Raw genomic sequence first — 26,376 nt, forward strand, 5'->3', positions numbered from 1 at the left:
ATTTATTTAAAATTCAGCACAAACTCAGCTCATTTTACTGTTTAAGTGTGTGTTTTTTAAAAAACCCAAATTTTAGCAGAATGGTACTTGAAACGTTTTAAAATGTAAGTATAATTGTAAGCATGACTGTTAGTGAAGTCAGCTGTTGAAAATGGGGAAGTGTTACAGAAACACTGTTGGAAGAACGCTGTAAACGAAAAGACTTCGCAGGAAGATCAGTGGGACGGGTTTGTGTTGGGTAACAGAAGCCCAAGGGCAGAAGCCGATTCATTATAAAAGACAGTGTTTACGGCTCATTAGATAAAGTCACAATTAAACCCAGTGTTCAAACACATCCTGCTGATGGGGAGGGGGAAAAGGCGTATATTAATCAGGTTCTATAGGAGAAAGCAGACTTAATTAAAAGAAAACTCAGTTTTAAAGGAGAACGTGCAAACGTTTGGCAGGGGAAGCGCTGGGTTCTTCCTGCCCTGTTTCCGCGGCAGTTTGGCACGCGGGAGCCACAGGGCACAGCAGCCGTCCCAGCGGGACCGGTGAAGATCCAGACGCGCAGGAGAGCCGGCGGTCGCTGCTGCCGCAGGCCGCGTACCGCGGCTGGGCTGGGTGCTCTGTTGCCGTGCGCTGGTCTAGCGCGCGCCCCAGGACCGCCGTCTGCACAGAAGTTGTTGAAGGGGCGCAGGGGGCTGCGGGATGCAGCCGGGCGGTGGCTGGGCGAGCTGGAAGCGTCCCGCCGTAGCTCTCGTACGGGCCCTCGGGCAGCTGGCGCGTGCCGCCCCGTTTGTCCCCCTCCCGTGCTGGCAGGCCCTGGCGTTGCTCGGGTGCACTGCTCGGGAGCTCAAAGCTGATGGGTCCTTCGAGCTTCGAACCTCTGCCTGGGACGTTTAGTATCTGTTCCAGAGAAGTGAGGGTAAATGCGTTGCTTGATACAAGAAATCCTGGGGAAAAACGTACTTTCTAGTTGCAACAGTTTATATCAAACATTTATTAATACTGGTGCCTTTTTTTTCTTTTTCATGACTGTCATGTTTGTGCTTGTTGCTGAGGTTATTTTTGAACATTAATTGGCAGTTAAAGTAACCTTGTCCAATGCTCTTTTTCTGCTTCTTTTCCCTTGGTTGCCTTTCTCTTCTCATTCTCTACACTTCTAATAAATATTTTCAATTCAGTTGTTGCTTTTTATCGCATGTTGGTCACAGAAGATGGGGAACTTGGCATAAGCTGCACTCTGGAAGGTAGATAAGCAGAGAAAACAGAGCAGAGGATTCCTGGGTCAATGGCCTTGGCAATAACGTCACAAATAGTGTTCCAAAACTGTACTGTAACTTTGTAACTTCAGTCAAGCTACAGTTGTGAATTTTGATTTCTTTGGTAATGTGTACTTTTACATTGAAAAAAAGACATACAGCAGAGCTATGGGAGAAAGGAAGGAGGGAGCTGTCTGTGATGGGTAGTGCAAGGGAGAACATGGGCAGGATTCCTGTACATTTCAACAATACTTTCTTTTGGGTCTGTTTAATATTTTAAGTCACTTTGGACCTTTTGGTGTATCATTAAATCATTAGGAATTGAGGCTTACAGATGTGTTTGGTATTGTAGGAAAGAACAGAAATCTATACGTGGAATAGGGTGCAGGGGATAAGATTCAGTGATTAGTGGTCCAGCCTAGGGTTTAGAAAACCTACTGCTGAAATGCTTTATTTTTGTCATACAGTCCCTGGTGACCTCTAATGAAATAAGGGGGTCTTTTTTATTTTCCTTACTTTTTTATTTATTTTTTGTCAGCTACCCATCTGTAAAAATGGAGGTCAGACTATAAAGGACTAAGTGTCATAGATATTTTTATAGTTGATCATTTTCATTTTGGAGAAAGGTTGCCTTATTCTAAGCTTAACTTCTGTGCACGACTGTTGTTTCAGTGTATAGAATGTTATAATATTGCTTAACTTACAGGAGAGTATGCAAAGCATTCAGTGTTTGCAGCAGAGTATTAATTGTGTACTGAAATGCTTCTTTACTATGTGCTATATTGGGCTGTAATCCTATATTTAAGAGGTGCCCAAATTTAAATTGCACTATAAATTGTGACCATCTTATAGTTTGATCAATGTCATTCTTCAGGCTAGTGTTTTCCATAGCATGTTATACAGTATATTTGAAAGTATTTTATCATGGGCCTTTAATGGTGTTCTGTTGACCTTTTTAACACAAAATATAGCAATATTCAGTAACACAAGCATTTTATTTAGGAATGTATAGAAATACATAGGCATAGTCCTACAAAAGTTGTCAGCTCTGTTTAACTACTAAACAGTTATAAAGTTTGATTTGTTTTGCAGCAGGTGTTGTGCAGGTTTGCAGGGATGTTAACCAGAATGCTGGGTGCAGGGAGCGCTCTGCCTGCAGTGCAAAGCAAGGTCGGATCCCCAAATTCCCATCTTCCTCAACTTCTTAATCTTCCTAAATACGTAGTTCTTTATTCTCCAGCACACTCTTCTCAGTAATAAAAACATAATCATTTGACTAGTCTGTTAACATATGTTTTTCCTTCCCAATGCTCACACTTGTTTCTTCAGGTGCATTTTTCTTAACCTGAGAATCACCAGGCAAACACTTCACCCTTACACTCTTGAGATCAATGGTCAACCATGTATTGGATGATACATGTTGTAATGGTCAACGCTGTATTTGCGTGTTTGTTGATTAAGTAATATATTTGAACCTGCATAAATAAAGTAGTTCTAAGCTTGAATTTTATTTTTAAAATTATCTCATACAATTCTCAAAAATGTAGTCCTTATGTCTCATAATTTTCAGAAATTCATAAAAATACTTGAATGCACCTCCTGCAACTCCCAAAGAATACTTGTTACTTGAAAAGCACAGGCTGTTGAAAAGAAAATAATTTAATAATCCACAAAAATCATGATGGATAAATTGATATTGTTATGACTATAATCTCATTTATTACACTTGTAGCACAAAACATGCAGCAAACATTTCTGTCCTGGGCACAGACTGTGTCTGGTTGCCAGGTAATGGATGGCCAGTCCCTCCCATTAAGAGAAGTCTGGAAGAGCTTCATGAACTAATTCATGAGTATTCAAGAAAATGGTAACAAAATGCAAATCTATGCAGAGTAATATAAAGCAGAAGGAAAATATAATTGCAGGTTTAGGAAGAATGTGAGGATTTGATCAGTTTACAAGGGCACAGAGAAATTTTTTTTCTGACCTTGCTTTTCTTTGTACATGGCACTGCAGCCATTTTTACAGCCTTTAAGGACCAAGTCTTTTTAACATGGTGTTGATGCTCTTGTATTTGCAGTGCTGTTGCCAGGTGCTGGTTTCTTCCTTGGATAGTTGTGCTTTGTTTACTTTAACCAGATCGGTTTGGCCAGGCTAGTGGTGGAACGGCTGCACTGATGAGTGAGCCTTCAAGCTCCCTTAAGAATTATCAGTCTTAAAAATACGAGTTTATTTGCTGGGAGTTCATTTTATCATGAAACTTCATAAGCCTATAGTCCACTGGCTAAAATCATGTGTCAGCTGAGAGGTGTAGCTGTGAACACAAGTCCAGGTGAGTTTAATCCAATCTTTTGCCTTCTCTTGTCTTATTAGGCAGCGATGCAAGATGACTGTGTTCTGCAGCTTCTCAAGAGTCTGGGAGTCTCCTACTGCCTCTCTAGTTGATTCGTATTCCAACCCCTTGCTATCAGCTGTATTCTTTTACTAGCACACCATTGTACAGTCAGTAGTGTTTAATCTCTTCTGATATGGAGGTGCTGTTCAATTTAGATTTTCAATTTTCCAGAAGTAGTTTTGTGAGTCAGCTCTTATCATACTGTTGTGTGAATGTGAGTGAGTAGAGCAAAAAGAGCCCCTTAGCAAAGCCAGAGATGTAACTGTGGAGGTGCGACTCTAAGATCCTTGTGTTGAAATGCAAGTCATGTCTTGAGGATCATCTGATATCTGTAATTTTCAAGCAAGGTAAAATACTAGCATGATCTATTGAGAGTGACTTTGTTAGTGCTGCATGCAGTGGATTATGCAGACAGTTTTCTTTCATACTTTGATTAGAAGAGGAACTAAGGCACTACTTGTATGAGGGGCAAAAACCTTGGTATTATCTTGAGTGGCTGCAGAATGTTGCAAAAAGGAATTTTGTGCTACGAAATAGAGGGGAACCCTCTGAATTGCATCATCAAGAAAATCTCAACTGCATGCAATTCAGATGAGATCACTGGTACAGTGTAATGGGAAGCTCAGAATGGTACAGTTGTGTGCAAATAAACTCAATATGCTGTGACACAAATGATGGCTCAGTGCCATAGCCGTAACTGGAAAATGATCAGACTGTTTGTAATTGTGAAGAAGGGCTCACAAAGGCTGTGGCTATGCAGTTTTTTAAAAAAATAAATAAAAGGAGAGAGAGAGAGAGAGCTTAAATGTAAGAGGAGAAAATATCAAGATGCCATAACAACTTTGTTGCACAGGAAACATTTAAAAAATAATCACTGCACTTCAGCATGATTAATGAAGCCATAGTTTTCTGTAGAATAACAAATGAGGCTGGAAGAACAGGAATTTATTTGATGCCTCGTATTTTGAGACATGGAACATTATCAAAGTCTAGTTACGTTAATTACATGTTTAAATGTCCTCCGTGTAGATATCTTCTACTTCAATCCTCATAATATATCATGAAATAACTTTTGCCTGTAGACCAACTGAAATTCTGAGATGAAAAATGGTACTGATTGCTTTAAGAGAAGGAAATTTGGCACTGTTTCCCTTCTCGCATTTCAGATTTTTTTTGATTAAATGCAAATTGGAAAATAACTTAAATACACTTAATTTCCTAGCCTTTCTGTTTAGTGACATCTCAACACTGCAGGGCATAGTGGTCAACATCTGTAAGAATAACCAGCCCTGAGGCTCGGAATAACATACAACGTACTTTAGAGCAGTTGTTAGGGTGAGTTCATGATTAGCCTAGGACAGATGCAGAGTTGTCATTCTCTCTGTGCAATGTCCTTTTGATCTTTGTTAAATTGCTGGTGTTAAATTCTGATGTTTTGTAAATAATTAGCTCAGACTTGGAGTTCATTCTTACCACCAAAACAACACAACTTTGATACAGTTTTATACAGATTCTCTTAATATAGAATTTTTAATACTTAATTTTGATTAGGTTCAATTCCAGTTTCGAGTTAGTGAAAGCGAGTCATTAATCCAGATGCCCTGGAGCTCAGAGATGGTGTCTTGTTCTAGGGATCCTACCCCTGAGCGCCAAATGCAGCGTTAGCAGGGTGCTCGTCTGGCTGGACACTAAGCAGGCTTTAGACACCAGGCAAATGATTTCTGCTTGGCTTGCAATCATGGACTTGCTGTTTTTCTCTGCATTTTCTTTTTCATCTTTGCAAATTCTCAGATTTTAATATTACTGTCACTTGCTGACTATAGCAACATCGTTCCTAGGCAGATGTACAAAGGGTAACAGTGCAGGTTATGCTGCTGCAAACAGTGCTTTAGAAACCTGTTGGCCTTTCAGATTTTTCTCTTTCAATGTATACATACGGAGCAACAGAGTTACTTTTATTTCAGTTTCTTGTCTCTTCTGAGTGCTGCAGGAATTTGGTAATGTAATTAAAGAAGAAAGAGGTTCTGTAGGCAGCTGGAAGTATTACTAAACAACTTTAACCCCTGATGAAAGAGAAATGAAAAATGACATTCTGTTAAAAACAGAAGTTCACAAGGCAGGATTACGTCTTCCAGGTGGAAAAATGGAGTGAAGTATTCAAGTTTGTAGGCAATCTGTTAGCCTTTGTGTTTAATTCCCAAAGTAGCAGGCCACAAAGTACAGGCTGATTTGGTCATCAATGGCTTGAAAAGATCCTCTGTATTATGTGCCCCTTGAAGACAGTGGTTTCATAAAGCAATGGAAGGTGGTTTCAAGGCAACCTCACATCCCAATCCTTAAATTTCCTATTCAGTTTGGACACTTAAATTCTGTTGAGGTTCATAGTATTAGCTTCTTAGCCAAATCTGTGTAAAGTAGAGGCAGGGATCATTTTTTTTATTCCTCGGATGGCTTTAAGATTGCAAGCTCTTTCTGTTTGTTTTGTCATCACTCAGTGTTTTTCTTTTTTTCCCCTATGAACTTGAGAGAAGGATTAGCCCCCTGCCTTTGCATGTCTTGCAGCAGCAATGGAGGTGATGTGAGTAGCTGTTTGGGAGGGGAACAGGCAGTATCACATGGGCATCCTCATCTCATGTTTTGTAAGCCAGGGCTCACAGCTTGACTTATTTTTTTTATTAACTTTTATTTTATGTACTTCATTTATTTATTTATATTATTTATTTTTAGTATTCCAGTCCTAACAAACCCGATATAGACAAATGGTAAATACATGGACCACTACCATTGGCACCTGTTAGCTGTAGTAATAAAAGGCATTTTGTTTTTAAAACACTACTACTATATTGAAAGTTTCGTAATACAATATTCAGATACAGTACTGCAAATAAGTTGCTCACTTGTAGCTATGTGGGAAGGTATTTCAGGGGAATTGTCATTTGGGCTGGTGAAAATGTCCTTCCATACTGAAAACATTGAGTTATAGTTTAGAATGTGTTTATGATTTCTTCTTTCTCTAAAGTCTTCAAGATAAAAAATACATATCTTCAAACAGGCATAATCTAACTGTATAAATATGGTATACAGCCAATAATACCTTAGCCTTCGAAATGCTCACAGATATCTTGATTTAAAGCCCATGGGAATTGCTTCAGTAAGCAGTGAATCAAGTCCTGACAATAAAAAAAAAAAAATGCTAGCTTCCATTAGAAGAATGTTGTTAGCAGACTGCAGTAATTTCCAGCTTATAGTCCTCTGAGTTTTGTGCCATGTGTTAGAGTTTTTTTTCCTAAAAATTAACCTCTGAGAAATAAAAAGCAACAGCCTCCTGGCTTTACATAACTTTATGAAGACTCCTTGTTCCTTTAGGGGAAAAGTCAAGCAGTTACAATTCTTAAATTACACCTTACTTCAAAAAAGACCATTTTCATTGCTATATATATTTCTGTAGGCTGATGTATTACTTAGCCCTGAAACATTATTTTCAAACTTTTTTTTTTTCCAAGTGGCAAATAGGAACCAAAAACTTTGGTTGTCTTGGAGGCATAAAAGCACCACTAATTATAATTTGGAATAGTTGGCTTAAGCTAAGCACCCCGAAGTTTGTGTTGAAGGCTTCTGACTTGTGTGTTTTCACGGAAGATTTGGTTTCCTTATTTTCTTACTTTGGTGAGTGAAGTTAACTGTTTTTTGGTATAGTCTTAATTTCCCAACCACTTGAAAAATACTTCTGTAGTAGGTCTCAACAGACTATTACATATCTTCTTCAGATACTGTTTGTTCACGTGCTCAGAAATGGTTAACCTAGATAGTGCTACACAAAAACAATCATCACTATCATAAATCCTATTCTGTTCTACCCTTTGTTCTATGGTTCTCTGATCTCTTAAGAAGGCAATGGCAGTTATGTTATCCAAAATTCTTAAGTACATATATCACCTTTCTTCAATTTTTTAATCCAGGTATTTAAAGTATGCTGAAAATATTTAGCTAGTTGAATAAAAGCCTTCCGGTTACTAAGCTCTAATAGTCTCTTAAGTGACAAAACATGAATTGTAAAATTAAATAAATTATAGCTAATGTATTTAAGAATGATGCCAAAAGCAAAGCTGTTGATGGTGTCATGTCTGAATTATTATATCTTCATTCTGTGCTCATGTGAATATTAAAAAAAAAACAATGTAAATAGTTTGGTTTTTTAACATAATACACATAGAAGAATGTATTTTAGTACTTCTTGCACAATAGAAATAGTGTGCATTTCTGTTTCTGAAGATTAAAGTACATAACACTAGGGAAATTTCCCTATTGGAAAGCACCAGATCACATTGTTCCTTTCTCTTCAGACAAGGCTTGTGCAGCTACTTTGAATAACTGAGAATTATGTGGCAGAGAAAGATTAAAAATTTGAACAGAGAATGAAAGTTTCATCAATTAAAATATCATCAATTTTTAGGCCTGAAGACAATAAAACAAAGTACATGGTTAATGTCAGGCAAATATCTATGCAAATTTGAACGTGTGTTGGTATGGATTTCTATAGCACAACTATATTTTCAAATTCTTACTCTGGAAAATGTTCTATGTGAGCAGAGTTATTGTGTGTGGGAGACAATGCAGGAAAGTGTTCTTCTGCCTCTCTGTTCCCTATCCATACTTGTTTACCTGTTAACCAAGTGCTTAACTTTCCCAACAGGCATCACATCAGTCTTCTGAATTTCAGCTTATTCCTATTAGAAACATGTCTATTCATTAAGTGTGTTTAATCCAGCGATAATGAGTTTCAAGTGGGTATATTTGAAATTGTGTAATTTATACAGTTTAATTACATAAACTTATAAATAAATGCACTTTAATCTATAATTTTCATAGTTTCATACAGTTCTAATTTCTACAAATTAAATTATAATTTATATAATCTTAGCAAATTTGGATAAGCAGCTGTTTCTGTTTAAGTAATTTGCATGTATGAACTTAGTCTTTGAATAATGCGACTGTCCAGACAGTTTAACAACAGTTTAGTTGCATTATTTTTTCTGTTTTTTTTGAGTTTAACGTACTTTGCACTCTTAACTGTATTTATAAACTAAAGTGGCACCATTTGTATCGGATCAACTGTCCCTTTTGAATGTAAACTTTTTCGTGTTCTCTGGCACTATACCTAAATATTAAGTTAAGAATTCACTATCATTATCCAAATTGTAGCCAGAGTAGATCTGATCTTTCTAGTTCAGAGCCCAACAGAAATAAGGAAGAGAAGAATGTTCTCCCCTGGTTTTTGTCCTGAACCAATACACTGGCACACAGTTAGGGAACACTGTCGCACACTGGATGGAGTATCTTGCATCAGGCATAAAACTGCAGTCTTATTTGTGGTAACTAACCGATCAATACCATTTTGGGAAGACTAGAAAACGTATTGAAATTTTCTGGTTGTTATCCAGGTAATTTCCCTTGCTTAGTGTTTCCTCCATGAAGAGTTGGCATTACCTCATCTTGGAAGCTAGAAACAGCAAGCAAAAAATAAAGCAATACAGCAGTAATTACCTACTGTTGTCCATACAGAACTCTCAGAGATGGCTGGATTCCCACGGTGGCTGAACAACCTTGTGTGATTCAGCTAAATCTTCCCTTCACAACCGATTAACATAGAGAAATTCTCCATCTTAATGTCCCATAGTCACATCTCACCAATACGGTTTTCCTAACTGTCTGCATAAAATAATGTTTCACCTATCATTTTGTTGCCTTTTTTGGATTTTTTTCATCTCATTGTATCCTTTAGACCTTAGAGACATGAATTTTCAAGAATAAATATATAAAATAAAGAGAAATAAAAGCTCAATTCTCAATTTATAGATATGTACTAGCAATAATTGCATCTGAGTGCTGCCAGTAGGCATCTGTGTAAAATTTATTTTCTGTTTGTTTATTTCTGAAAGCATTTCTGATATTTTTGGTACTTGATTCACCTATTAAGTTTAAAAAAAAAAAAAGAAAAAGAAAGAGAGAGAATAGTTTTAAGTGCAGAAATCATCATTAACACTATGGTCTTAAGCTGCATTTCCTAAACCTTTGCAGTCTAGGACTCACTTTAAGAAAATTAATTTTCCTTACTAAACCTTATCCTCTGTCAGAGACTGTCCCTTTTCACATGTGTTTTTTTTTTTTTGCATACTTTGTCCTCTTGCCTTTTACTTTCCCTAGCTATTTTGTTTTGGCAGTTTACATGAAGTGGTACTGCAGGTGCTTAAATATCTGGGAGGTATTTTGAGTAGCTTAAAAAGGCCAATGTTGACTGGAAAAGGACTCATTGATTTTTAAGTCAGATTTTTAAGAAAACTTCTATTTTAAAGTATTTCCCAGAAACAAATGCCTGGACACTTAACAATTGCTCTCTTCTATAGATGAAAATGCCATGATTTAAACCTTGAAAATGTGTTAGTACATGATGAGCATTGAAAGTGATCAAAAGTGTTGCTTTTTTCCTTCAAGAAAAAAAGAATATCAGTGGAAACTTTTTACGGATTGTATACAACCAAAAGTTACCAACTAATTTATATGTTGGGTCTTTTAAGATGATTTTTGCATTTAGCAAAACTCAACTTTTAAATAACAAAGCCATTTTTTTGTCAACAAAGCGTATTATAGTGATATGAGCAAGTCAGAAAAAAAATGGATAAAATGAAACAGGATGTCAGTAACAATGATAAAAAGAATGAAATCATGCTATGTATAATCATATATTTCTACCTTGAGTTCTTCAGTTCTGTAGAATAACCTTCTTGGCCAAAAAGATACCTGCTCTTTATTTGTGAAGCAAAAATCTAGGGACCCTGACTGCCTGTAATCCTTTAGTATTTTTATAATAATCACCTTATATAGAAATGAGCATACTATGGACTGAGTTAATTATGATTGGTTCTTATATACTTTAATAGAACTTTCAGGCTCTGATCAATGTGCAAGCTTCATTTATCATTAAACTTTATACTTTAAGAATGTCTTTGCCATAATTTACCTTATATGGATTCTAGACTGTAAAGCTGTAATGCATGTGAAGGAAAGTAATTGTGAATTAAATTTATTGAAATTCTTTCCAAACTTGAAGGAATTGCAGAGAATTGTTCACGATCATAAACGTATTCTTCATGCTGGTTCTCTGCTGGTGTCCGACTTTTTTGGCAACTCCACTGTTTTCAGTCATCAGAAGTGGCTGTTCTGTAAGAGAACTCAAGTGTTCTAGCTTTCAGTAAATGCTTTAAATGCTATTTTTCCTCCTGTCACCTGCCATGAGGTAGAACATTGTGAGCTTTATTACTGATTTTCTTTTTTTTTTTATTGTTAAGAAAACTTTTTTACCTGTTGTCTGCCTTCTATATTTGGGACAGTTGATCTTTGGAACTATGGATGTGCAAGGGAAAAAATGAGCACCTGATTAGAAGTGCTTCAGTGGATCTCACTGGACAATTCAGATATGAACAAAAAGTTCCTGAAAGCAGGCTGTGTATTTCTTTCATTCCAGTTATGTTTTCCTCTGTTTCTTTCTGGATTATGTTAGGAAACACTCTTCTATTGGTGTAGCTTCTCTTTCTGGCTCTGAAATACTCCTTTTGATTCACTGGTCTAGGTGCTATTAGACATACCTAATAGCTTGGAATTGATGTTTTTTTCCCTTGTTATGCATCCTAAGATAGATTCTGTTCCCACTAAGGTGAATGAAAGTTCAGTCACCCCTTCTTCCCTTTGATTTAAGGAGTATTGGATCCCCTGTGCACTTGTTTTTGTTGCAGGGTTCAAAACAGATATTTCAAACCATTCCAAGGAAGTGAAGATTCCTCCTTCAGTTTGAAATAATAGCTATTGACTCATTCCTACTTCAAGGAGAGCCAATAGCCTAAAAAAACAAGCATATATGAAAGATCAGATATGAATGTTCTTTAGCTGGTGCAATAGCTATTAGCTGTCATCCTCCAATTGACCTGTGTTAAAATGATGGTGTATCTGGTGGAGATTTTTCAAACAACCAGAAGGAAGACAAATTACAGAATCTAGAAAGTGTCAAGGAGAAAAGGTCTCTAGCAGGTTTATGACCTTACAGAATTTGATGATACAGGCACAATAGGTATTAAGATATTTATTTTCTAATCATATACATTCATTAAAATAAGAGATAACAGTTCCTAACTGAGAAAGTCTTCCTCTTGCATTCATGTTTATGAGCAAAAACTTCAGTGATGACAGAGCAAGCTTGTGGATATAGATAAGTAACTTCTCCACAGACAATGAAATTACATAGTTGTATATTTGATCTGAAATGAGAAGTGAATTCCTTGACATCTGCACATACCTACAAAAATTTAGAACATTTTAATTCAGCTGAACTTACATCTGCTGTAGGGAAGGCTCTAGCCTAAGTGATAGGGGTACTTCAACCTCAGGTACTATGATTAATAGGCAATATTGTTAGCCAAATGTTGAGTAGTCAGAAGAAGGATGATCCTTGCCACATTGAAGTTGGAGCAAAATTCATTGATTTCAGTGAAACTGATTTCCCTTAAATATTTTAGTTGCTAGTGAAGATGAAAAAAAGTAGAAAGTGTAGGAGGAGGGAGAGAAAAAAAGTGTTAAGGAAGTCTTACTAATCCTTAGAAATTACATATTTAATAAAGTGGTAAAGATTTTTGTACTATTAAGAAAACCCCACCGAAAAAGAAAAAGGTGATGAAAGAGTGTAGATGAAAGAGGCTAGAACAGGAGTTCTTGAAGCAGGAGATTTGTATTTTGGTCAAGAATACTTGAGAAGCAAATCTGTGGTGTTTGATCAAAAGTTTTTCTTTTGTGACATGTTAGCTTCTTATATAAATTTTCTCTCTTTATAAAAAGAGCTGAATGCTCTTAGATGTGAGGTGCTAAGAGATAAATACTACCAGTCTAGGTTATTAATTTTAAGTAAAAGTAAGAATAAAACAGGAACAAAAAGCTTCTCAACTGAAGTGCTAAGAAAAAGTACCTAAACTGTCTGTAAAACTATGATGCTGTACATTAGAAATACGGTAATTGTGTAGTCCCAATGCAAGTCTTCAAAAATGGAAAACAATCTCCTTTTTTTTTTTTTTAAAACAAATGTACTGTATAAGGTATCTATCTGTGATGGCCTTTTTTGCGATGAGCTAATGAAACAGAATTCCAATACATGAAATAAAAATGTGCTTGTATTTGGAGATACATGTATTTCACATCCTTTCAAAGATTCCATTTGTTCCTATCTCACTACTACTACTTTTTTTTTTTAATAGGTATTCCCTAAAATAGTCACAGTACAGTACATAATCCATGCTCAATTGTATACCCTAGGCTTACTCTCAAGATCTGGGGATATGTGAAGAAGAAAGGAGTGAGGTTGGTTCTGATGTTGGTTAGACTGGTATTAGACTGATCCTCTGTGGACTCCTGCTGGCTGCAAAGTTTCTAGAGCAAAGAGCTTTCTGACTGTGCGCCCAAAAGGCGCTTGACACTGGAAGAAAATCGTAGACTATGCTGATTGACAGAATGTGGTTTAGCTGGTGCAACAGGAGTGTGTTGCTCTGAAGAGGGCAGGCCATAAAGGTCATCTTCACAGGAGGCAGCAGCTAGCAGGAGGGAGGCTTCCTACTATGTAAATAACCAAAGTTGTCTGGTTTTAAGAGGATTATGCAGTGTCAGGGTGAGGTAGATCTAAGATGAAATTGCCAGCTGGTAAGAAGAAAAGTGGTGTTGCTTTAATGAATTTTCACTTTGTACCCCCTGTAGATTTGGCTTTTGAAGATGCATGTCTTAGCCATGCAGGTCTTCAGATATCTATCTATCTTTAAAAATGCACAAAATATAAGTAAAATAGTATGATCTTTCTCTTCAGGGGTCCAATAGCCCATGTGTTTGAGAAGGTTAGAACTGTACAACTTAGTCTGGGCCTCATCACTTCAATGTTTAAAAACACCATGCATTTGCACATGCCAAATTAAAATGGAGTTCAAAGGATCTCTGTCAGCAGCAAACTTGTGTGGAATGCATGGGAGGTAATGCTAGCTTGAGCTAAAAAGAAATTGGAACTAGAAGAAGTGATGTAAAACAAAATTAAAGCTTCAAAAAAATCCACTTCAGATATTGCTGTATAATTAGCCCATCCTTTTTATTCCTCTTGCTTTCTTCCTTTGTTTTTGATGCTGTAGATGTAGGTAGCTTAATGTACAGATAAGCATCCAGCGCGTTTTCTGCTTTGTTTTATCCATGGCAATTGGACAGCTAATCCCAAAGGGATTGTTTTTATTATGGATTATTCCCAATGAGCACCCTAGCTGTAAGCACTCTATGACAGTAAGGTTATTGTAAAATAGTTTTTTTTGCCCTTTGAAGTAGAGCTATAACACCAAGAATAACTTTTATGAGGCCTTGTGGGAATCTTGTTCTTTATGAAACTCAGTGATTATGTTCAGAGACTGGAATAAATGTTCCTGTGAACTTTTTGAAAATAAAAGGAGGAAGGAAGAGGAATGAGAGCATCTGCAGCTGTAAGGGTCAGGTACTCTGTCACATCCAGTTTACCGGATTCCCTGCCCTAGTTCTCACCCTATGCTGAGGGTAGAGAAGCTTAGGGTCTGCTCTAAAGACTAGAATTAACTGATACTTGGTACCAACAGAGAAGTATCAAGTAGTAGCATGTTCTGGCCATTTTCTTTCTCCTGTGGTGGATGATGAAGGCAGAGCAACAAGGATTTAAAAAGAGGGTTCTTTGTGAGGTATTTAAATGAGATTTTTTTCTTCTTAAAGCACATAGTAGAGTTAGTGTCCACATCTAACCCTAATTGATCTCAGTATGTGAGATAATATTGAAAAGCTGAACAACAAGGAAAGGGCTGGATAATTACCCTGTTACTTTAAACTATTACTTTTTTTAGACTTCACATCTATTAAGTATGCTTTCCTCTTGCCTAGGCCTTTATACCTAGGCACAGAAGCAGAGAGCCTGAGCCACTGTGTGTCTTCTGAACCATATGAACCACATGAAGTAGCTTCAGGAAGGATGGAAGTCCCAAATATGTGGGATGCATGGAAGGCTCCAAGTCCTCAGTTGTTCCACTGGCATCAGTCCCTCCCTCTGCATGTTATACAACATTTCCCTTAAATCTACCTGTTCCTTTGGTGCCTAGAGAGCACTTTCAACTTTTTCCTCATTCTTGTTTTCAGTGGCATGTGCTGAGATTCTGTTTTACACCTCACCTACATGTGTGAGCTGCAAATACAACCTTTTCATAGCAGTACAGAATATCTACTGGTGAATGGAACAAATTTAATCTGGGTCTTTAATACCCTGCTATCCCTGTGATTTGCCAAAAGGAGAATCCAAGTAAAATACGTTAAAAGGAAAGGAACAGGTTACATCTGAGCAATGTATGGAGAGCCCTTGAGGTCAGTGTGGCAAAAGGGAGAGATGTGCAGTGAAGTTGCAGCAATTTTATTGTCATACAGAGCTATCCTCTATAATCATGACCTAAATGGAATTTTATTGACTTAGCACCTCTCCATACTATGTGAATATACAAAAGCCCTGAAGAATTGAAGAACAATACAGAACTTAAACTAGTTTGTGAGATATTTAGGATGCTAGTTTCAAATTTTCCTAGCATTCACAAAGATTGACAAGAGATACAAAGGCAGCAGAAACAGTATAAGACCTTGAAAAATGATCTCCAGAAAATAAATACAGAGGTATTTAGTTATGGGGCTATAAGACTTTGTCTCCTGATTGTACCACACACAGAAACAGAAAATTGTATAAGCTTCTTGTTGTGCACCCCTTTTCTATGGCACTGGTGAAAAGTATTTGCTGAGGTGAGGAACATTATTGAATTCAACACTAAAATACTATGCTGATGAGTTACAAAGCTGCAAAGGTAGGATGGTCAAACACTCAGTATTTCAAAGTCCAGAGTTGTGCATGGCTTTTGGTAGGAGCATACTTTGCAGTAGAAGAAAACAAGCGTGGTGTTAGAGACCTCCTAGGGAAGGTAGAAGAAATTCCTTAAAATGAAAAAGCTGTTTAAATCATCAGTAAGTGATGAAAGCTACTGTGTTGTCTAGATTCCTGAGTGTATAGAGTTTGCATTTTTACGGGAGACCTTTTAAAAAGAAGGGGAAAATTTAAGGATTTTTAGTTCATTTTAAGAGAAGAAATTACTCTTTTGTTTTTGAACATGACACAAATTACTATTTGTGGTAGGTGGAGGCTGTCTGTTAAGGCCACTGATGATAGTTTGGGCTGGGGCAGACCATTATTCACTCATTTAGAGGCTGGGAAGTAGTAATGATGTCTCTAAACAGAAGACAGGAGTCCTTGTGCAGGGACTGCTTATTGGGGTCAGTGCAGGAACTGCAACATAGTTTTGTGGTTTAATATGAAGGGACAGCAGGGGGAGGAAGAAAGGAAATCTCTTAATTGGTTCTGGATGCTGGAAGTCATGTCTTTAGACCTCAAAATTTAAGAATTTCTGTGTTTTGTCATCTTTAGCCTTTATTTTCTGATGCCTATAAGAGAATTCACATGCATTTCTATGCTTCTTCATGAGACTGTGTTGTCAGAACAGCCGCTTTTCCCAGACCCCCATGGCCTGGTACTGCTAATGCTCCTGGTACTGGAAACTTCCTTCTAGTATTGTGGATGAAATACCATTGCTCTACTAAAGTCAGGCAGAGGATGATTGCTGCTTCAGTGAGGCACAAATTTCATTTGAAGTTTCTAGCTGTTTTCCATAGCAAAGAACAACACTTGTTTCTTGAGCTCTAGCAAGTTCTATTTCTCTCCATCTAGAAATTCTGCCTTACAAATAGACACTTCTCCCCCATCTTACTTTTACAAACCAGTTAACAAGGAAGTTAACAGCTAGAATGTAGATTTAGGACTAAACTTCTTGTGCAGGGCTTGTGCTGGCGGGTGGAAGCTGTTGCACTGGTCACTTCCAGACTGATACCCTCTACATAGAGACATCTAGCAACAAGGCAGATTCTGTGGCTACAGTCTCAGCCATGTTGCATTTAAGTTGATGGATTTTAGTGCCATGTTGAAAGTTAACCATGTGCTTAAAAGTCTTAGGATCAACGTTTTTCAAGCCATCAATTCTGAGAGACTGAGGGCCTTAAATTAGACTAAATTTCTTTGTCAGCTTGTTCACTGGCTGTAGGACTAACGACAGGGATTCCAGTAGTTAGGTCAAGCATGTACTGCTGAGCAGCTGGCATTTGTGCCGTGCATTAGCAATAGCTCCCTATTTGCAAGCTGCTGTATCACAAGTTTTAGAAGAGAAAATATACTTTATATTGTGTTCATTGACACATATGTATGAGAGAACTTTGACTCTGAAGCTTTGCACAGGAGACTTACAGAGGTCTAATCCTGTAGATTTCATTACTGCTGTTATCACTGTTCTCTACATCAGCTGCTAACAAATGCTGCTACAGGCCCTTAGATGATGCATTATTGGTCATCCTCTGTGTCTTCATATTTGCTGTTTGCTTGACATCACCAATCCTGTTAGAATACTTTGTCAGAGGAGAAGAAAAAAAACAGTGAAGGAAGACCATAAACTATAGGTATTTTTGTGCTAGAAAAAGTTTGGAATATTCTGATATGTGTGGCATATTTTTGCACCGTGTCTAGAAAAAGTGTGAGATTGCTTTCTTAATGACTTGCACTTCTCAACTGCATCTACTTCTGTAGTGACTAGCTCAGGATATGAGACAGACTCAGGATCCTGCTGTTTTGATGGTATGCTTGTAAGACAGGTACATACATTGCTGTGCCTTTGTGCAGAACCTTTAAAGAGAATCCTCCAATGTTTTTGTTTGTTAGCCATTGTTTTAGTTTTTATACCTCTTTCTATATGTATTTTGTGTAGGTTAATCCTTTTATGCAGATTCCTGTGGTATTTATGTCATAGAGAAGCACGCATACAGCTCTCTGCACTGTCCTTCACTGTTGCTGTGTTGCTCTAATGGCATGTGGTCTGGGAACTGCAAGTGAGCACAGTATTCAAGGTGTGTCAGTTTGAAATGCTGTTTATTTTTCAGAGCAATATCACTTTTCCACACTTTATAAACCTTTCCTGAAAGCTCTGCATTGGTATTCTCTCTGCTTTCTTCAACCTCTTTGCTGCAACAAACATTTACCGAACAGCTATCTCCGTGTAAGCTAACATCTATTAAAATTATACTCTATTTCCATTGGCTAGGAAATGCACAGCTATAAGTGATATTAAAGTCATATCGAGAGGAGTTTCTGGTATTAATAGGAATGTTGTTGGCCTTTGTTGACCTCAATTTGAGTATCCAGATTTGGAAATCACTTCCCAGTGAAGCAATGTAATTATTACTACTCCTTGGGTTTTTATTGAAACATAGTTAACTGCAATAATACCATCAGAAGGATATAATATGCGCCTCATTAGAAATTCCATTTGTCTGTGCTATGGAGATCATGGCAGTTTGTGTTAAAGATGTGTCTTAATCTCTTCATCACAACAAGGAGTCTTTTTCATATACTATCGCTTGTTTAAGACAGCCTTTTTAAAACTGGATTTTTAGATACTCTGTGATATAAAATTGTTCCTCATTTTCATTAAGTGCAAACATAATGTTCTCTTTTGGTAAACTATTGCTATAAGTGAAACATTTTTTTAAAAATCATTTGGTGCATTTGATTTATCAAAGGTTGTGTGCCTAGAATTACTTTACATTTTAATTAGAGCTGCAGCAGTCTGTTAGCTAGAGCTGAACTCTGATGCACACGAGTCTTGCGGCCTGTTTGGAAAAGCTCCTGAGTTCTCTGCCATTCGCCTAATGAGCGGACGGACAGGTGCTATCAATAGTGTCAAAAAATTGTTTAAGGACCCTCCAGATGTGTTCAGGAAGCTGGAATGAGCAAGGACTAATACAAAATGAATGCTGTTGGGCTAAATATTTCTGGAAAGGCCCTTTACTACTGGTATAAGGAGAATTCAAGGTCATGCTTGAATGTTTGCTTTTGGGGGGTGTTTTTTAAATTGAGGACTGTAAAACATAGCTATTAATAGCTTCAGCATATTCTCTGTAAAAGGACAACACTAAGGTATATCTGAATATCTTTTCTGTCACAAAACAAGGGTGGATAGGGTCTTTTCACTAACAGCAGCACGTGGATTTGAGGAATACATGTAAAACAGCCTCAGCTTGAAGGAGGCCTGTGGTAGATGAATCTTTTAATGGCCTGGCAAGTCAGTGAAAAGCAGGTACCCTCAGCAGTTCCACAGTGTGTCTTGCAAGCTTTGCACAAGAAGAGTTCCCTTTTGACAGTTGCTTCTCTGAAGGAGCTGAAAGGCACAAGAAGGTGATCTCTCCGCTTCTTTTCAGCCTACTCGGATTGCCTTGTTTCTGGGAATTCACAGAGAGGCAATGAATCCTCGGTACTATTGACAACAAAAGGCTTATGGATCCCCTTGGAGCCTATAGGGTAGGTGAATGTCAGTGTTCAGGATGTTCTCGGGAGGATGTGGTAGAGTTCGCTACTGCTAGACGTAGCTGTGTAAATCATTTATAACTAATGCCTGCTGAGTAGCTAATTCCTTGAGTCATAAAAATAGGCATCAGTCCCACTGCCATTATAGATAGAAATATTACAAGTTTTTAAGAAGAAATATATGCATAAATACTGAAAAGAGGAGAAGCATACACAAGAATATTTACTTCAGATGACACAGAATAAAATATCAGCTCCTTGCCAGCCAAGATACAGATCCGAATGAGATTCCTAGAAGCCTCAAATTCACTAAAGTTACCAAGTTCTAACAGAATTCTGATTTTTCTTCTTTATTATTGAGTTGACTAGTCATCTGTGACCCACTGAACAGGTAATTTAGATGTTCTTGATTTGAGAAATGAAGGTGATTTATTTGTTAAACTATTTGATTTAAGTCTTACTTTTCTGGCTTGCAGTATAGACAAATTAAATTTCAGAGACAAGGGAAGTAACTAAAGTTTGCTGCTTATGTGCAACGTAAATCACAGGTAAAAATAATTTTTAAATAGCATACCAGAGCTATAGGCCAATATGTTATATTTAAGGTTAGAAGCAGAGACTAGATGTCGCAGCACCTTTAATATTTAGTGTATCAGCTTCATTATTTTCATAGATTTTACACATATATTCTGGCTATTAAATTATTTGTAATAATAAAGTAAATGATATTTTGAGGTTGACTCAAATTGTTTTTGTCATATCAAAAAAGAAAATGTTTCTTATTGAAAAATACGGTGCTAAGCTCCCTTTCCGTAAGTAAGTAATGTAGAGACTGGTAAAACTTCTCAAAAGCTTGATAACTCTTAGGTAAATCTGTATCAAAATTCTAACAGGTGTTCTAGAAATACTAAATATGCTTTAGATCAGAAGTAGGTGTGACAGGAAGAGTTTACTTGTTACCAGGATTGTACGTGGTGGTAAGGCTGGAGATTACTGTTTAGATATCAAATACTTGCCATGTTATCATACACCTGGAATCAGATTAGCTATGTGACTAAACTTCTAACTTACGAAAGTCAAGACCTTAAAAATCAAAGCTGCTTTGTGTTTGTTGCACTGTAAACATCTCATGGAGATGTTTTATGGAGGACTTGAAGAAAAGAGGAGGTTTTCATAAGCACAGATGTTTCTTAGGTGTCTGTGTTCTATTTGTGTCAATAAAACAGCTCCCAGTAGTACATCTGTGAACAATTTAAAATGCCAAAGTGTATAACATGCACTTGAATCTTTGTGCCATTTACATTAGTGTCTTGTTCGTACAGCGATGCATCTGCATTATAAGCTGTATGAATATGGATAAGTTATTTATGTAGTTCCTGGATATAAAAAGCTTTAATAACTCTTAATTAGATTTCATTCACAATACAGAAGGGATTTTTTTCTTCACTTTTTAAATGTAATAAAGAGATTTTCCATTGGATTTAGAGAGTACGACTTTCCTCTGTGTTGATTGTGTTGCTTGGGTTTGGCAGAGGAAATGAATATTTCATTATATATGTCATCTACATATAAGATTATCTCCCCCAAAATCTCTAATGCAAAACTACCTTTTTTAATTAAAAAGTGTGAGACTTTAAGTAGATGCAGTTTACATGATAGAATGTGATGAATACTTATGGTCAGCTGGTGACTATGGCTATCTGTGACATGACCACAGTCATACAGGGTGCATGCATACGTACAGCATTTACATATACAGTTCCTATATTAGTGATCAGATGATGTGATCTATTTGGTAGACTAACAGTGCTGTGGGTACTGAAGCATCTAAGCTGGTGAGGGTATTGTCTGCGCACACCTTGCCTGCACATATGCACAGATGTAAAGATTTTTCTTACTCATTTTTATTTAGAATAAAAAAATCATCACAAAAAATGCATCATGCATTGATGGAACTTGTATCTCTTAAATCAGAATTTTGCATATCACTCTCTGCTTCTGCTCTCTGAAGAGGAGGTTGAGCAGAATGCTCACAGGCAGGTTTTTGAAATGCTGAGGATATCATCTGAATATGAAGAATAAACAATATTTATTGGCTGTTAGCAGATGGACAGACTGACCTGTGACCTGGCTGATTTTTGTGAAGAGGTGATTAGCACCCCAGGAAGTTACCTGAAAGCTGTTATTAAAGCAGTTGTCACCATGTATTTAATATGTGGAACAAAACAATTAAGGATATAGCTTATCATGTCACTCAACCTGGCTGGTAACATTTTTGCTTTTAATAAGCTGTTGTTCGCCATGAGATAGTGTATTGCAAATTGAGCTTTTCTTGACTGTAGTTGCAATATGTGCAGATTGTTGGAAATGCACTAAAATATAAGCATATCTTTTTCACTTTAAAAACTATTTAAAGATTAACATTCTTTGCTCAAAGAAGTATGATGGCAGCCACTTGCTGGTAGTCACATGCATTCAGGCAGCCACAAAAATTGCCTTTTTAATACATATGGAAACCTCGACTGGAAAGGCAAGATATATTAGCCTCGTACAGATTTCTCTGGGTAATGCTTTATCTTGCAAGAGTGGCTTCTGTTTTGCCTTGTTGCCTTTTCCAGGAAGATATAAAGATTTTTTTTTTCTTTGATCTAAGTGACAGTGCTACATCAATGTGATGAATGGCTTTAATTTCAATGACTGTATGTGTCTGGACCTGACACAGACCACCAGAATATGTAACTGCATTATCTCTGCAAAGATCATCTATACCATTGCACCCTGCCTTTCAGGAAGAAACATGTAAGGCTGCTTCCTGATTCTCCATCTGTAATACACACATGTATGTATACAAAATTGTAGAATGGGAATATTCAGCTCTGATTAAAAAAAAGAATCAATAACAAGAGAAACACAGGTTCTGTATCTCTTATGTGGTATGGGTACCTGCAAAAGCCACTGCAAAGTGCGCATCGTCTTGATTTTTGTAGTGATTTTGAGTGTAGTCTTTTACTCATAAGTGTGATATCCAGCACGCAGGACAATTGTCAGTCTCATTGACTCCTGTGTCCCTTGCATAGGCTGCTGTGCTCCCTTTAGACTGTTTATAACGTTTCTAAAGTGTTCATCAATTTTCCTAATTAACATCCATTAGCACTCGTGTTGTGCCACTGATTAATCTTTCTCAATTTTTGTATTTTATAAAGGAAAAGAGCCTTACCCACTGACTTTAAGGGCCTGACCATCCTCTCATATGCAGAACAAAGTGAAGGACCTCATGTGGCTTATCTAGTGTATAGCATGTACAGAAGCCTAATTCTTTGTGTCCTCACATTGTACTTTTTTTTTTTTTTTTTTTTTTTTTTTTTTTTTTTTTTTTGCTTCACAGAGCACTTGGAGATCTAAAAGAGGATTTTAAGAGATTTAAAGGTAAAGCAATGACCCTGGAATATTTCAACTAAAAGCTAGTGTTAAGGAAAAGACAGATTCTATTTTTGTTCCATCTCTCACCCTTTCTCCCTAGTTCTCCCTCCAAAGTGTTGCTTGTTGAAATATTATCCATGAAAAATAATTTGATTATTTGTTATGGGAACTAGTTTTTTTGTTAATGTAAGGACTGAAAATCGTCAGTGTAGACTATGGGGGGAAATTAAGTAACCTGGAAACTGACCCTCAATCTAGGACTGTGCTGGATCAAACCAAACATCAGCCTAGTTGTGTCCTGTCCTTTGAGAGTGGCCCAAGTAGATGCCAGAGATGTGTAAGAGTAGGGAAGGCATGTGCAATAATTTGCTCAAATTCCCTCCCAACTTTTTCATTAATAGTACAATAATTTAGTTATCAGTGGGTGACTTCTCATTCATTTTCAATGAGACTGGAATTTTTCTTAGAAAATAATTTGGATTTTACAGCATAGAAGGAATTAATGCTGTTATTCTTAAATCAATATTTTGAATGTTAAATGGAAACAAAAAATTTTCTCCAGAAACACATTGTTTTTAACAGCGTTCTCCATTAAAAAAAAAAAAAAAAAAAAAAGTTCTACCAATTATTCAGAATAGCTGAGAACAGGAAGCATGCCATACTATTTTTGGTCTCAAATCATTCCTCTCAAATGTAAGTGATTAATAATGTCAACCGTTTCCTGGACAATCCAGGAGCTGTAAATTGTTCTATGAAATCTGCTAATGAATACCTACAAACAGCAGGTCTGTAGAGTAGAAGAGGGGAAATGATTAACTTCACTAGATAAGCTCTTCAAAGTGAATAATTAAAGCAATTTGGTAGCTTCTTAAAGCTAAGGTACACATCAGTGTTAACAAAGATTTTGGAACCTTAGTGGCTTCTGACTGCAAAAGAGCCAACAGAAGATCTTCAGCTGTATCTGTGCAGGCAGCTGAAGGGTAAGAGTACATGGCTGAATCCCATAAGTGTAACTAGGGGGTTACAGGGCTGAATTCCCAGGTGAGGAGAGGAAAGAGTAATGGAGGTGTCCACCTGTCAAGGTGAGAGAAACTTGGAGCTCTTTTTGGAGGAGGAAAAGCAAACTCTAGGTAAAGCATGCTATCTGTATCACGTAGCATGCCATCGAATACCCAGACTGGTGGATATAAGGCTGCTAGAACAGAAAGACTAGGAAGGAATGTGTGTGTTTGGTGAGGTTTTTGCTGGATTTTTTTCTTTTTTCTTTTTTCTTTGTGGACTAGGTAGAATCATGTGGTTTCAGATGCAAAAATGCAAAATGCTAGTTTTCAATCTATACTTAAAAACACAGAGGAACCTATCTAATACACCACAAACCTGATTCTGCTTAAATCAGAGATTCTACTTTTTACAAAAAGGTGGCTAAGTTTTATCTTATTTTAATCCTAATTATCAGTAGATGAATTGTTCCTTAACCTGCAATGAGAAAAGATGTTTCCTTCCTGACACAGACTTCCAGCCATAGAATGGCTGTTACTGATGAAGTCATGAAGTAAATCAAAGACTAAGATGGCTGAACATCCCATTTTCTTCTTTGGTTCCCATTACATTGCTCTTCAAGGTCTGTCCTCCTCATTACATGGCGCTGCCCATCTTCATTTCTGGAAGCCCTCAAGACGCACAGATATATCTACCCTAAGCAGATCATCTGGAAAAAAAAAATCAACTAAAAGTAACCTTTTGTGATTAAATATTGTGTCACTAGCAACCTGTTTTGCTTGTGATATAGAGGGAAAACTAATACGGTCAAATAAACGTAGGCTCATAATCTACTGTAATACTCCAGTACCTGACTCTGCAGGAGTACGTAATGCGGCTGGTAAATACTGAGGAGACAGTTATGTTCACCATAACGCACATTGGTTGTCATCGCTTTACTGTAAGCGTGAAGGAGAGAGGATTTCTCTCTTTTATACTTAAAAGGGGAGGGGAGTTCTACTAGCAGACAGCAGCTTATCATTTAGATGTGTCAGACATTTGTGCTGTATCTGTTGTACAGTGTAAAAGTGATTTGCTTAAAAATGAAAATACCAACCTAAGATTATTTAGGTGCCAACTCTTGATGCGCTGTGGGGGAGTCCATTCCCTTTAATAGGATAAGGCTTTACGGAAGTGATGTTTTGTTTTCATCAACTGTTGTAACATACTTGTCTGAGAGCGCATTCAGATAACCTTCATGGATGGATAAACACAGCTCATAGCTATTCCTAGAGAACCTAATGGCTTAGTTCAAATGGGTAGGGACTGAAAAAGTGATCTGTTCTTTAAACAACTTGCTTTTAAATTCTGGTGACTTTCAACTATAACTACTAATCTCATAAAACTTAAACAGTATAATCTATGCTTCGTTATGTTGTTGCTACATTTTAAATTTTTGAAGCACAGCAAATTAAGGTAGTGAATATCTTATGTCAGTACCTAAGGATGGCATCTTGGAGGGAGGGAGGGAAAAAGAAAAAAAGAAAAAAATTTCTACCAAAGTCGATCATCTTCAAAACATGCCTGTGTTGTACATTCAGAATGTTTTCGTATATGTTCATAGACATCAGTTACTCCAAAGGATTTTTCTGTTATGATCCTTGTTTTTTCTTGAGTTTCTTTTGACAGAATTATTTCTTACATTATTTTGTATAGGCTTTTTGCCTCCCTCTCCCCCCCAAGACCTATATATCATCTTCTCCAGATTCCTCAGGCTTATGGGAGTCTGATAGAAACTTTCTGTTAAAGGAATTTTCTGAGTCAGATGTGTTATCTCAGAGTTCAATAAACTCTTCAGGAATTTTTCTTCCATTGGTTTATCTGATCACTCTTTGAATCTAGGTAAACTGTTAATATCTTCACCACTTGTGAGACAATTCCAATATTTATGGTAACATGGATATGATTCCACCAATTCTTTATTTTGTATCTGCTATCTGAGCATGTCATTTAAAATTCCCTACTCACGTTGTTACTCATGAAGATATCTGTCATATATCTCTACAGAAATTTCTCTTTCAAGCTGGAGTGTCCTAGTCTGATCTAATTGCCCTTGCTGCCCTTTTCTTAGTATTTTCTAGTTCCAGTTTATCTTTTGAAAACAGAGTAGAACTGAACATAGTATCAGAAATGCTGTGGATTTATACAGAATCATCATAAAGATTCTGTTTGCTTTTCTGTTCCTTTCCCAAAATAGTGTATTCATTGACCTTTTGAGCAGTACCAAATGTTTTCAGAGATGAAATTATTTCTACTTTCCCTGAGCTTATCGCTGCTGATGTGCAGTTTGGACTCTTCCTCCCATAGATGTTTGTCTTCTAACATTTATTGACATTCAGGTTCGTCTGCCTTTTTGTCACTTGATTGCTCAGTACTTTAGGGTCCTTTTGCAGTTCATCTCAGTCGGCCCTCATTTTTAATGCCCTGAGTACTTTGTACCATCAGCGAGCACTGTCATGTCTTTATTTAGCCCTTTTTCTACATCTTTCAAGTTTGGTTCTATTAGTCAATGCTTTCTCCTTTTTAAGTACAGCTTTGTTTAAACAATTATAATTTTTAAACCTTAATAAAATAAACATCAGCACTGATAGAGTTCCTGAAACAAAGCTGTGATCAGGGCAATTGTCTGTTGAGAGGGGAAAAAACCTTCTCTTGTTCAAGTATAGAGATTATATAATGTTGGACAACCTTTTCTGAGGGTCACATCAAGTATTGAGGCTCATATTCTCAAGGTTCTCAACTCTTACTCAGTTCAT

This window comes from Rhea pennata, chromosome 11, assembly GCF_028389875.1.
Source record: "Rhea pennata isolate bPtePen1 chromosome 11, bPtePen1.pri, whole genome shotgun sequence".
NCBI lineage: Eukaryota > Metazoa > Chordata > Aves > Rheiformes > Rheidae > Rhea > Rhea pennata.